Source organism: Notamacropus eugenii, chromosome 3, assembly GCF_028372415.1.
Source record: "Notamacropus eugenii isolate mMacEug1 chromosome 3, mMacEug1.pri_v2, whole genome shotgun sequence".
NCBI lineage: Eukaryota > Metazoa > Chordata > Mammalia > Diprotodontia > Macropodidae > Notamacropus > Notamacropus eugenii.
Window position 1 is genome coordinate 157,331,844 of NC_092874.1, and position 12,527 is coordinate 157,344,370.

Below are 12,527 nucleotides of genomic sequence, written 5' to 3' on the forward strand. Positions count from 1 at the left end.
GCAATATGGTGTTGATGTGATTTGTTTGCCTGACTTTCATTTATTGCTCACTAGTCATTGTCCCACAAGATATTTTTATTTTTTAGTATGTTAATAAAGGTCCTTGAACTGTTGAACCCATAAGAATTACCACCTTTAGTTAAAAAGAAAAAACCAGCAAAAATCATATGTTATAACAATTGCCAATTTTACATTTCAGTAGTAACACTTAATGAAGGTACACTATCAGATGCTGTAATGTAAAGTACAAAAAAGGAAAAGCAACAGCACAGATACACCTGATGTTATTAATTTTCAAATCAGTATCACAGATCCCATTTGCATAAGTTTATTCATTTACTGTTTTTAACCACAAATGTGGTCCCATCAATGTTATGGCTACAATTGTTTTGGCATGAAGAATGCCAAAGTCCAAGTCTTGCCATGAATAAAAACAGAGGTATATGATCCATTGGAATCCTCAGAGTTCTAAGAATTACAATTCAAATAAAAGTCTAAATAAATGTGGAACACCATTAGCTAGTACTACTGTTACTTTCAAAGGCTTTATTATTATAAAGGACCAATTTTTAACCTTCTGAAACATCATTCTGCATCCCTGTGGAATCCTTGCAACTAGAACTCTCAACTATTATGATTATTCTTCTGAAGGAGTTTCCATTCTACCTACAAATTTGAGGTAAAGTTGGGGGCAGGGCAAGGCTCAGGTAACTACATGGTTGAGGAAAAACTGCATTTAAAAGGTAACACTTGAGCTGAGGCTTGAAGCATACAGATAATAAAGAGTGGGGGTGAGAAGAAAGAACAGTCTTAGTAGGGAAGACAGCCAGTGTGAAAACATAGAGATGGCAGTATTGTGTATGAAAAATAGGAATGTTTTTTCTTGCTTATGGGTAATAATATGGAATAAGGCTGAAAAGATAGGTTGAGATCAGGTTGTGAAGATCTTTTTTTACTGTTTATTCATTTATTTTTAGTTTTTAACATTCATTTCTACAAAATTTTGAGTTTCAAATTTTCTCTCCATCTCTCCCCACCCCCACCTAAAACACTTAGCATTCTGATTGCCCCTTTCTCCAATCTACCTTCCCTTCTAACACACCTCCCTTCTCTTATCCCCATCTTCTCTCTAATCTTCTAGGGCAAGATAAATTCCTATGCCCCATTACCTGTATTTCTTATTTACCAGTTGTATGCAAAAACATTCTCAACAATTGTTCCTAAAACTTTTAGTTCCACCTTCTCTTCCTCCCTCCCTCCCCACCCATCCCCACTAAGAAGGCAAGCAATTCAATATAGGCTATATATGTGTAGTTTTGCAAATGACTTCCATAATATTCATGTTGTATAAGAGTAACTATATCTCCCTCCGTTCTATCCTGCCCCCCATTTCTTCTATTCTCTCTTTTGATCTTGTCCCTCCCCAAAAGTGTTTACTTCTAATTGCTCCCTCCTCCCATTTGCCCCCCCTTCATCACCCCCCCCAACCTACTTATCCCATTCTCCCCTACTTTCCTGTAGTGTAAGATAGGTTTTCATACCACATTGAGTATGCATGTTATTCCTTCCTTGAGCCAAATGTGAAGAGTAAGCTTCACTTTTTCCCTCTCACTTCCCACCTTTTCCCTTCCATTGAGAAAGCTTTATCTTGCCTCTTTTATGAGTGATAATTTGCCCCATTCCATTTCTCCCTTTCTTTTCCCAATATATTCCTCTCTCCCCCTTAATTTTATTTTTTTAGATATTATCCCTTCCTATGCAACTCACCTGTGCTCTCTGTCTATATTTGTGTGTGTGTGTGTGTGTGTGTGTGTGTGTGTATAATCCCTCTAACTACCCAAATACTGAGAAAAGTTTCAAGAGTTACAAATATTATCTTTCCATATAGGAATATAAACACTTCAACTTTAGTAAGTCCCTTGTGATTTCTCTTTCCTGTTTACCTTTTCATACTTCTCTTGATTCTTGTGTTTGAAAGTCAAATTTTCTTTTTCAGATCTGGCCTTTTCATCAAGAATGCTTGAAAGTCCTCTATTTCATTGAAGGTCCACTTCTTTTCCTTGAAGTATTATACTCAGTCTCGCTGAGTAGGTAATTCTTGGTTTTAATTCTAGTTCCTTTGACTTCTGGAATATCATATTCCAAGTCCTTTGAATCCTTAATGTTCAGCTGTGTTATCCTGATTGTATTTCCACACTACTCAAATTGTTTCTTTCTAGTTGCTTGCAATATTTTCTCCTTGACCAGGAAACTCTGGAATTTGGCTACAATATTCCTAGGAGTTTCTCTTTTTGGATCTCTTTCAGGAGTTGATAGGTAGATTATTTCAATATTTATTTTGCCCTCTGGTTCTAGAATATCAGGACAATTTTCCTTGATAATTGCATGAACAATGATGTCTAGGCCTTTTTTTTGATCATAGCTTTCAGGTAGTCCCATAATTTTTAAATTGTCTCTCCTGGTTCTATTTTCCAGGTCAGTTGTTTTTCCAATGAAATATTTCACATTATCTTCTATTTTTCATTCTTTTGGTTTTCTTTTTTTAATTTCTTGATTTCTCATAAATTCATTAACTTCCATATGCTCCATTTTAATTTTTAAAGAACTATTTTCTTCAGTGAGCTTTTGAGCCTCCTTTTCCATTTGGCTAATTCTGCTTTTTAAAGCATTTTTCTCATCATTGGCTTTTTCGACCTCTTTTGCCAGTTGAGTTAGCTTAATTTTAAAGGTGTTATTTTCTTCAGCATTTTTGGGGTCTTCATTAGCAAGCTGTTGACTCTCTTTTCATGATTTTCTTGCATTGTTCTCATTTCTCTTCCCAACTTTTCCTCCACCTCTCTTACTTGATTTTCAAAATGTTTCTGAGGTCTTCCGTGGCCTGAGACCATCACATACTTATTTTGGAGGTTTTGGTAGTCTTGACTTCCTCTGAAGGTATGCATTGTTCTTCCTCATCCAAAAGGATGGAAGAAAATACCTGTTTACCAAGTACGTAACCTTCTGTAGTCTTATTTTTTCCCCCTTCTTTGGGCATTTTCCCAGCCAGTTATTTGACTTTTCAGTCCTTTGTCAAGAGGACGGTATATTCTGGGGACCTGTAAGTTCTCATTTTCTCCAAGGTGGCACAATCAAGGGAGAGGAGCTTACTCCTCTCCTGGCCTGTGCACTGGCCTGGGAGCAACCAAAAACTTTTCTGCCCAGAATCTGTGAGTAGTAGAATTCCTTCTTCACAGCTGCCTCCAGCTCAGCTAGGCCAGCACTCCTCCTCACTCCCAGGCAGGGCTTGGGGCTGAGATTCAGACCAGTTGCTGAATCCCCCCAGGGGTTTTAGGCAGAGGGTTCCACAAATGGATGCTGCTGCTGCTGCCTCCGTGGACATCATTGCCTGGAGCTGGGGCTAGGCAGGATGCTGCTCCCTTCTCACTCAATTGAAAAAGCTTTCTATTGACCTTTGAAGTTGTCTTTGGTGTTTTTGGGTAGAGGGATCTGAGAACTGTTGCTGCTGCTGGGAATTCTGCCCCTGGAGACCTGTTCTGGTCCTGTTCCTCCAGTGCTGAACCAAAGCTAGGCTGCTCTCCTCTCCATGCCCTGTGTGATAGATCTTTCCTGTTGACTTTCCAGGCTACTTTGGATTGTAAATGTCTTTTACTCTGTCATTCTGTGGCTTCTGCTGCTCTAGAGTTTGTTGAGAGTCATTTTTTACAGGTATTTTGTGGGCTGTGGGGAAAGAGTTAGAGTATGTGCATCTTTCTACTCTGCCATCTTGGCTTTGCCCCCCATGATGATCTTTAAATGGAAAAGAAAAATATCTATTTGATCCTAAACATACTAGGGAGCCACTGGAGTTTATTGAGTAGGAAATTGAGATGGTAAAGTCTGTATTTTAGGAAAATCACATTGAACAGTGAGTGGAGAATGGAATGGATTGGGAGAGAATTGGGAGGTTATTGCAATTTTCCAGGAAATGAATAATGAAGGAAACTGATTAAATATTTGTTATGAGAGATAAGAGAGTGAGGAATTGAGGACGATATGAAAGTTTTTGAGCTAGATCACTAGAAAGATATTAGTTCCCTTGACAGAAGTGAGGAAGTTAAGAAGAGGATTGGATTGAGAGGAGGAAGATAATGAATTGTAATTTAGGAATATTAAGATGCCTCTAGGCAGTAGTTGGTGATATGAAGTTTGAGTTCAGGGAAAACACTACAGCTGGATATATAGATCTGAGAGTCATCTGCATAGAGATGAAAATTAAACTTATGGGACCTGATTAGGTGAGAGAATGATGAAGAGATGAAATCACTATGGAGATCGTGATCACCATGTGGTAACAGAAAGAGACTAAGAATACTGTGTAACTGGCATCTCTTATTTTTTCACAAAGAAGTTCAATCACTTTATACTTTTAAATTCAACATGAGAAAACCAAGAGGTAGATCTGAGTCTTTTTCTCAATATCAATATCAGTATTAAACAGTATCAGTAAGCTTCTATTAAACACTACCTTATGTGCCAACCACTGTACCAAGTGTGAGGAATAAAGAGGCAAAAGATAATCCTTGCCCTCAAAGAGCTCACAGTCTCATGGGGGAAACAAACAAATATCTACAAATAAAAGTTTTGTATAGGAGAAACAGAAAAAAATTAAGAGATATTTTCTAGGTCTTTTAGACTATAAATATAATTTCTTGACATTCAGTATAACAAAATTTCAGTGTAACCAAACAAATTGCATGTTCCATGAATTTGCTAGGATGAGATTTCCCCCTATTAATTGTTCGTTTTTCTTTCCATTTCTATAAAATCAAGCTCCTGCCATTCTTTAAAAAATATGTTTTGGAGTCCCTCTCACTGTTGCAGTCTATGGTTGCTGGGAACCCCAAAATGCATGGGTACAGGGCGTGTTTGCCTCAAAAGAATTCAACCACTCAGACCTTCTTTCAGTGCAAGTAGCAAGTTTATAATGACACCAGTTGGGGGTGGGGGGAGGTTCCTAGTGAACATGTGTAATTAATGAGGGTAAGATTGGTATTTTATATAGAAAGATTGTGGAAAGTTCTGAATGGGATTAAGGAGCAGCAAGTGAAAGGAGAGCCCCAGTGAAAGGGTCAAAGGATTATATCGGGAGGGCCCTGATGCATCAGGCAAACACCAGGGACTGGGCCATGTGGGAAAGTCCAGGGCCTTTTAGAGGTCCATCATTAGTGTCACATCATCACCATCCTAGTTGTTATCCATTGGGTACATTACTACTATTATTAATGACCTTTGGAAAAAATGTAGCCAGAGCAGCTAGGTTTTATAGTGGATATAATGTTAGACTTAGTGTCAGGAAGACCTGAGTCTGAATCCCTTAGTTCCCATGTAGCTCTGGCCAAGTCATTTAACTTTTCAGAGCCTCAGTTTCTTCATCTGTAAAATGAGAGAGTTGGACAGCATAGCTGCTAAGATAACTTCTAGGTCTATATTTATGATCTTATGAACTGACTAGATCATCCTATATGCAGTCCAGTTTGCAATGATGACAGAGTAACTATTATGTTCTTTCTCTATATTCAAGTACTATTGATGCATTTAATTTCTCTAAATATCATTTTACTTCTCTGCAACCTAAAGATCTGGCAGTGCATCTTCAGAGATTTCTACACAACTCTCCCACCTGATGTGCTCACTCTCAGAATCTTAGTGTGTATATTCTATTTTCAATGGAACTCTCTCCCTGCCCTACCTCCACCCCAGCATGTTTTTTCTTGGCTAAGACTTTCATGCTCCTAAGTTGCCCATTCTTTCTACACTTACCAAATCAGATATCTCATTCTGCCACTTTGGTGATATCATCTAGTTAAGTAGTTCTCATGAAGAGATGAATTTCGAATCTTTAGATCAGATTAGACAATTCTGTGATACAAAGGGTCAAGCATTTGACCTAAGTTGGAATCTGTACTCAGGCACTGAGATCTAAGTCTCATCTGCCTTAGTTTCTTCCATTGTAAAATAGGGATAGTAATAGCACCTAGCCCTTAAAGTTGTTGAAAAGATAAAATGAGATATATTTGGAAAATTCTTAGCATAGTGCCTAGCATATAGTAGATGTTTAATGAGTGTTTCCTTCCTTCCTTTAGCTTAGTTCATAGGTACTGTTCCATAGGTAGAGGATATAATTATTAACCCAAAGTACTAAATCTCTGAAGACAGAATTTCCCACATGTCAAAGCTTGGGGAATGTAGAAAAGGTGTTTGGGGGGCTGGGGCAGTCTTCCTATTGATTGACCTTCAATTTTTACTCATCAAGACTAGCCTCCCGTATAATAAATCCAACCCAACTGCTCAAAATATGAACTACATTGAATTTGCAAACTGGTTGAGAACCAAGATAAAAAGTACACAAAAGAAGAAAATAATATTATTATAATTTATAAAATGCTAAAATCAAATTTTCAAATTAAATGATAATGCCAATGCATGTGTGTATTGTCTTTTGTGGTAAAAGATGCAGCTGCTGTTAATGTTATTTCCTGGAGTATAAAATCCCATTAAAACAATTTTTAGTCCTATCATAATTATCCAAAGAGAAAAGGAAGTTGGCAATCAATATCATTCCTCTCTAACGTTAAATGTTCTCTCTGGAAATAAGAGCTGGAGGCCTATTGACTATTTCAACATTTTTTTAATATTCCTTTTCAAAGTACCTTTCAGTTCTGAGTGTACTTTATGTGTAAGACTAAGGCACTCCAAGACTATTTTCAGTATTTAATGTTTTATAGATTTATTCATAAACATTTAGTAAAAAGTTAAAAAAAAAGTAAAGCTATTTGAAACCTGTTTTCTTCAGGTCTAGAGTATCCACAGCTGCCTGGGTTCCTCCCAGTTGTCTCTGAGTGACTCTGCCCTCCACAAATTGGGCACTGATGACTTAAATGGAATTATTCTGTTCTGCATCCTTTGGTCTGCATCTTTTCCTTTAATTCATGCCAACTCTTGCCAATTGTTCTCAGCCTTAGTATGATGGCTACCCTGCTGGCTCATAGGAAGCAGGGAGAGAGACAGAGAGAGAGAGAGAGAGAGAGAGAGACAGAGACAGAGACAGAGACAGAGACAGAGACAGAGACACAGAGAGACACAGAGAGAGAGAGACAGAGAGAGAGAGAGACAGAGAGAAAGCATGAATGTGTAACCATATGGGATTGTTTGGGTGAACGCATCTGTCTTTTCTTTTTAGCAGTTTGCATCCTGGGGCTCATTTTGCCTACCAAAAAAGACTGTTATGTTCTAATTCACAAAGCATAGGTCCCTATACATATCAGGCACTTAGAATGTCTGTTGAACTGAGTTGTCTATAGTTTTCATCTTTCAGATAAAAAACACAGGAGAGTGAAATCCACTGAACTCAATGGATTCTTCTTGTTCCATTAAATCAGCTATTTTGGGACTTTTTCCATGTTCTGTAGCAATCTAGTAATCACCACCAACATTACCCTTTTCCATTCCTACAGCTGAGCTACTAGACGATAGTAGGTATTAAACCTTACTAACTAGGTCTATTATATATTCATGCTAATTATCTTCAACTGCCCCCCCATAGAGATCGTTTTGTCCATATCCCCCAAAAGAATGCAAGCTTTTTGAAAATGGGGATTATTTTGTTATATTTGGATCCCTCACACCTAGCATAGCACCTGCCGCTTGCAAATGCTTAATAAATAAACACATGTTGAATGATGATTCTCTGATTTAGCTTATTACTCCTCACAGGGTCTCAAGCAACCCAACATCATAACCTCATTTCCCTTTCCTTCCTAAGATGGCTTTAACTCTTGTTTAACTGCTGTAAAAGTGGAGACTACTTATCTAAAAGTCCCTCCTCCAGTACTCCACACATCACCGTCTCCACAGTCTTAAAATAATGTAAGCTCCTCTAGAGCAAGAACTGTTTCATTTTCATCTTTTAATCCTCAATGCTTAGCATAATGTTTGACAGGTAGTAGCTTTGTGATAAATGTTAATGATTGACTCATTGATTGACTGGGTCTCAACCAACCTCTCCCTTTTTGTTCCTGAGCTCCAGTCTTGTTTCTCTGACTGTTTCTTGCACATCTCTACCTTGCCAGTCTTGGCAGTTCCTTAAATTCAACATACTCAAAACTAGACTCATCATGTTTTCCCCTAAAATATCACTCTCTCCTTTAAATTTCTTTTTTTGGAGAAAATTATCATCCTCCCCAGGTTTCAAATCTATGCCATTTTTACTTTTCCCTCTCACTCCTCATATCTAATTAGTTGCAGAATCCTGTCAGTTTGACCTTTATAACATGCTATAAATCTAGTTCCATCTTTTTGGTTATTTCATCACCATCCTAGTTAGAACTCCTCTTTCCTATTCATTTGGATTGTGTGAACATTCCTTAGGATTTGTTTCTTTGCCACCAGTTCTCCTTTCTACTTCATCCCTCAAACAGGTGCCACAACAATTTTTCTAAGGCCTAAGTCGGTTACTCCTTGCTCAAAGCTCTTCAGTGACTCCCTGTTAACTTTAGTATACTCTTTACTTTCACATTTGATGCTTTTAGAAATCTGGTTGAAATCTACTTTTCCAGAGTTATTTCAATTATATTCCTCTGTTCCCCAATTTCAGTGACTTCTCTTAATGTTAAAGGTAGGGAAAATGCACATGCATGCACACACACGTATGCGTAAAATATTTGTTTCGCCTTTTTTGTTATGGCATAAAATTTGAAATAAAACGAGTACACATTAGTTAAAGTAGGACTGAACAAATGATATATGAGGGAAGGGAAAGGAAAATAATAAATCGTGCCTACTGTTTGCCCAACACTGTGCAAAGTGCTCTTCTCCTTTAATTTCTTAAACACCATTTAACAACAGGGGACATCAATTAGATTTGTCTAGTGAAATATTATTGTGCCATAAGAAATTGCAAGACAGATAACTTCAGAGAAACATGAAAAGTCTGATACGAATTAATACAGAATGAAGTAAGTAGAACCTAGAGATTATATACAACTACAATACTGTAAAGGAAAATAACTTTGTAATACTTTAAGACATCTTAGTGCCCAGAATAGCCCAGTGATTTGGTAATAACTATAGTAAACTAAAGATGAAGCATACATCCCATCTCTTGGTAGAGTAGTGGTAAACTGTAGGTGTAGAATGAGAGATCTTCATGACCAACAAGTCAATTTGTTTTTCTTTTCTATATCTATTGTGACAAAGAAGGGTTTTTTTGGGGGAAGGGGGAGAATTGTAGGGTTAGTAGATGACTATAATGATATAAAAAAGGAAGAGCACTAGTGAAACATTACAAAGACACTAGAGGTAGAGGAAGGACAAAAATGGAAGCCCGGAGGCTGTTAGCAATGCTTAAGGGACTTGACACTTTCAGACATTCCTTTCAGATTTTCAGCTGTCCATATAATTCCTTTCAGTTGGATGCCTGCATTTTGGATTAGCTTGTATGTTCCTGTTTTAGAAGCATTTTTCCCTCCCATTTCCCTATGCCCACATTCTGGAAAGTCTACAAATCCTCTAACACTGCTGTTTGCATCTTCATGTCAAGCTTGATGTCAGTGTTCCATGACAATCCCAGAATCCGCATTTGGCTGATGCCCGGCTCAGCTGAAAGAAACTGTGAATAACACCGTCTCCTGAGCCAGCTGGTTATTTGAGCTTTTTGCAAACACTTGGGTAAGAATAATTGCAGTGGGAAAATGGATATATCTTAGTGCATCTTGCATGCCTGATGAGCCTGAAATTTGGAACAGGTTTCAAAGGAAGAAGAGTAGGAATGAGCTGAAACAAGAAACACACCCACAGCTACAGTGTCAACACGATGGGACATAGGAAAACCTGAACACTGTGAGCCTTTGAGTTCAGTGTGAGCTTACACCAGTACTATTGGACCACCCTCAAATGCATTCAGAAGTTAATTAAAAAACTCAGGATTATGTGAGAACTGAAATGGTTGTCTCACTTAAGATAAGTTCAGTTTGTTGTTCCTGCAAAAACAAAAACCATCCTAGCTCTAAATCCTGCCTCCCCACCAAAAAGAAAATTATTATAAATAAAAACAAATTTTCATACATTTTGATTAAGTGATCCCACAGCTGGGCATATACACAATGGAACAATGTTCCCACATTCAAAATAGCCTTTTTGGGGGTGGTTGGGAAAAAGCCTGGGAACAAAGTGGATGCCCACTGATGGAAGTTAAACAAAATGTACTATAGCGTATCCAGGGATTGAAAAGGACATGTGTGGAGATTCCTTGCCTACTTTTGACTGACTGTGTGCTAACTTAGAACTGGGCTCTTTGGCATCTTCTAGATGTTAGTCAATAGGCATTTATTCAGTACTTACTATGTGCTACGTACTGTCCCATGTATGACTGAGCACTTGGGTATTTTGAAGATGATGAAAAAATACTCTTATTGGCCACTGAACTAGAAAGGTCCATAATTTAATGGCCCTTTAATAAGGAATGCCTCCATCCAGTGTTTTCCTTCCTTTGATTCTTCATTATGTCACCCCCAACCCCTCCTCAGAAAAAATGGTCAACTATAAGAAGTACATGGCCAACTTGAAGGAGCCAGGAAGTTCCTTATCTCCAAAGTATCCAAACTCTAAGTTAGTAGAAGTGGACTAGCAATTGGAAGCAGAGAGGGGAGTTTGTATCACAGATTAAGAGTTGGAAGGAAATGTAGAGGTTGTATAGTCTATCTCATTTTACAGATGAGGAAACTGAGGCCCAGAAAGGTTAAGTGATTATTTCAAAGTCACAGGTTTAAGTGGAAGAACCTGAATTTAAACACTGGTCCTCCAACTTCAAGTCAGTCAGTATTCTTTTTATTGCTCTGTGTTATATGAATGTAGCACAGTATTACTGGGTGCTTAGAAACAAATATGAATAACTTACAGAAAGATTTGCATTAACTAATATAAAGTATGTAGAATCAGGCAATTTACACATCAGCTGAAGTGATGTAAAGAAAAGAATACTAAAAAGATGCTTAATGTTATATAAAGACCAATCTTGACTTCAGAAAAGAGATGAGAAAATATACCCCTTTGTTGTCCTCTGATAGGTCAGGAATATGCATGTGGTGTCCTGGATACTTCATGTTTTTCTCTATAACAAGGGTAGGTTTATTGTTGGGGGAGGGGAGTGAAGATGTGAAAGTGGGTGAGAGATTGTACCTGGAAATGCTTTTGATAGAAAAACAAAAGACATTAATAAAACTTGAAAGCATTTTATATGAGTAAATAAAAGTGAAACCTTAAGCTACAGAGATGACAATATAGAGTGAATTGGAAAAATAACATAGATAAATGACATGGTGATGTGAAAAGAGGAGCTGAATCTGGAGCCAGGAGACACAGATTGGAATCCAAAATCTGACACCTGCTGATCAAGCAACTTGCTTCAACTCTGAACCGTGGTTCATTAACTGTAAAAGGTGAATAATGGACTCTACATGACCGATTCCACTGGAGAACTGTTTGGGAAAAATGCAATGTAATTTACTATAGAGGTGAAACTATCTTTTTTTTTTTTTTTAAACTGCAGGCTGTCTGTTTGTTAAGGTTCAAAGCAGGTATTAGTAATGCCAGGGAAAATAAAATGAAATATGCCCTCAATTTAGTTGCAGAGAGGAAAGAATTATCAGCCTTAACACACCTCAAAACCATTACTACCCCTCTGACACTTGGTAGATGGTTCTGGTGGTAATAGAAGACCAAAAGGCAGGATCAATCATTTAATCAAAGAGCATTTATTAAGTACCTACTTATATGTTAAGCTCTGTGTTAGGCTAGGAGGAGACAGAGTACAAAGAGTGAAACAATACCTATTTGAGATGGGATGAGCTTCACTGGAGGGCAACTAGTAAGGTGGAGGCAGTGGAGAGGAAAGAGGCATGCAATATCTTTTCCTATTTTAACTGCTCTTGCTAGCTAGGTTGTTAGCTAAGCTCAGTTGTTTCCATTCCATGGAAGAACTGCAAGTGTACCTTTTAAATTTTAGTGCCCTGGGATAGATGTCCATTGCAATACCCTAGTGATGACTCTGCCTATGATTATGTAGTGAGTTATAACTAGCAATAACAGTCTGTAGAAATTCTTACCAAGATGGCAGCTAACCTTTATTCCTATGACCCTACCTTATGGGATTTAGGTAGAGAACTGGATCCAAAGAATAGTAAATAAGAGATCCCAAACTTCACTAACTGGATTTTAAACCACATTGTAAGCTGGTTTACCTTCCTATCAGTTCAATTCAGCAAAATTTTATTTAGAGCCTTCTGCATGCAATGTACCATGACAAGAATTGTAAGTGATACTCACAAATAGGTATGTGTGTATATATAATATATGATACATCATTACACATAATTATATGTCTGTATCTTTGTATGTGTGTATAAAAGGCCATTTCCTGTACTCATGGAGTTTATAATCTGATAAAGCGATTAAAATACGTGTAAAATAATACTACAAACCAGTAATAGCTG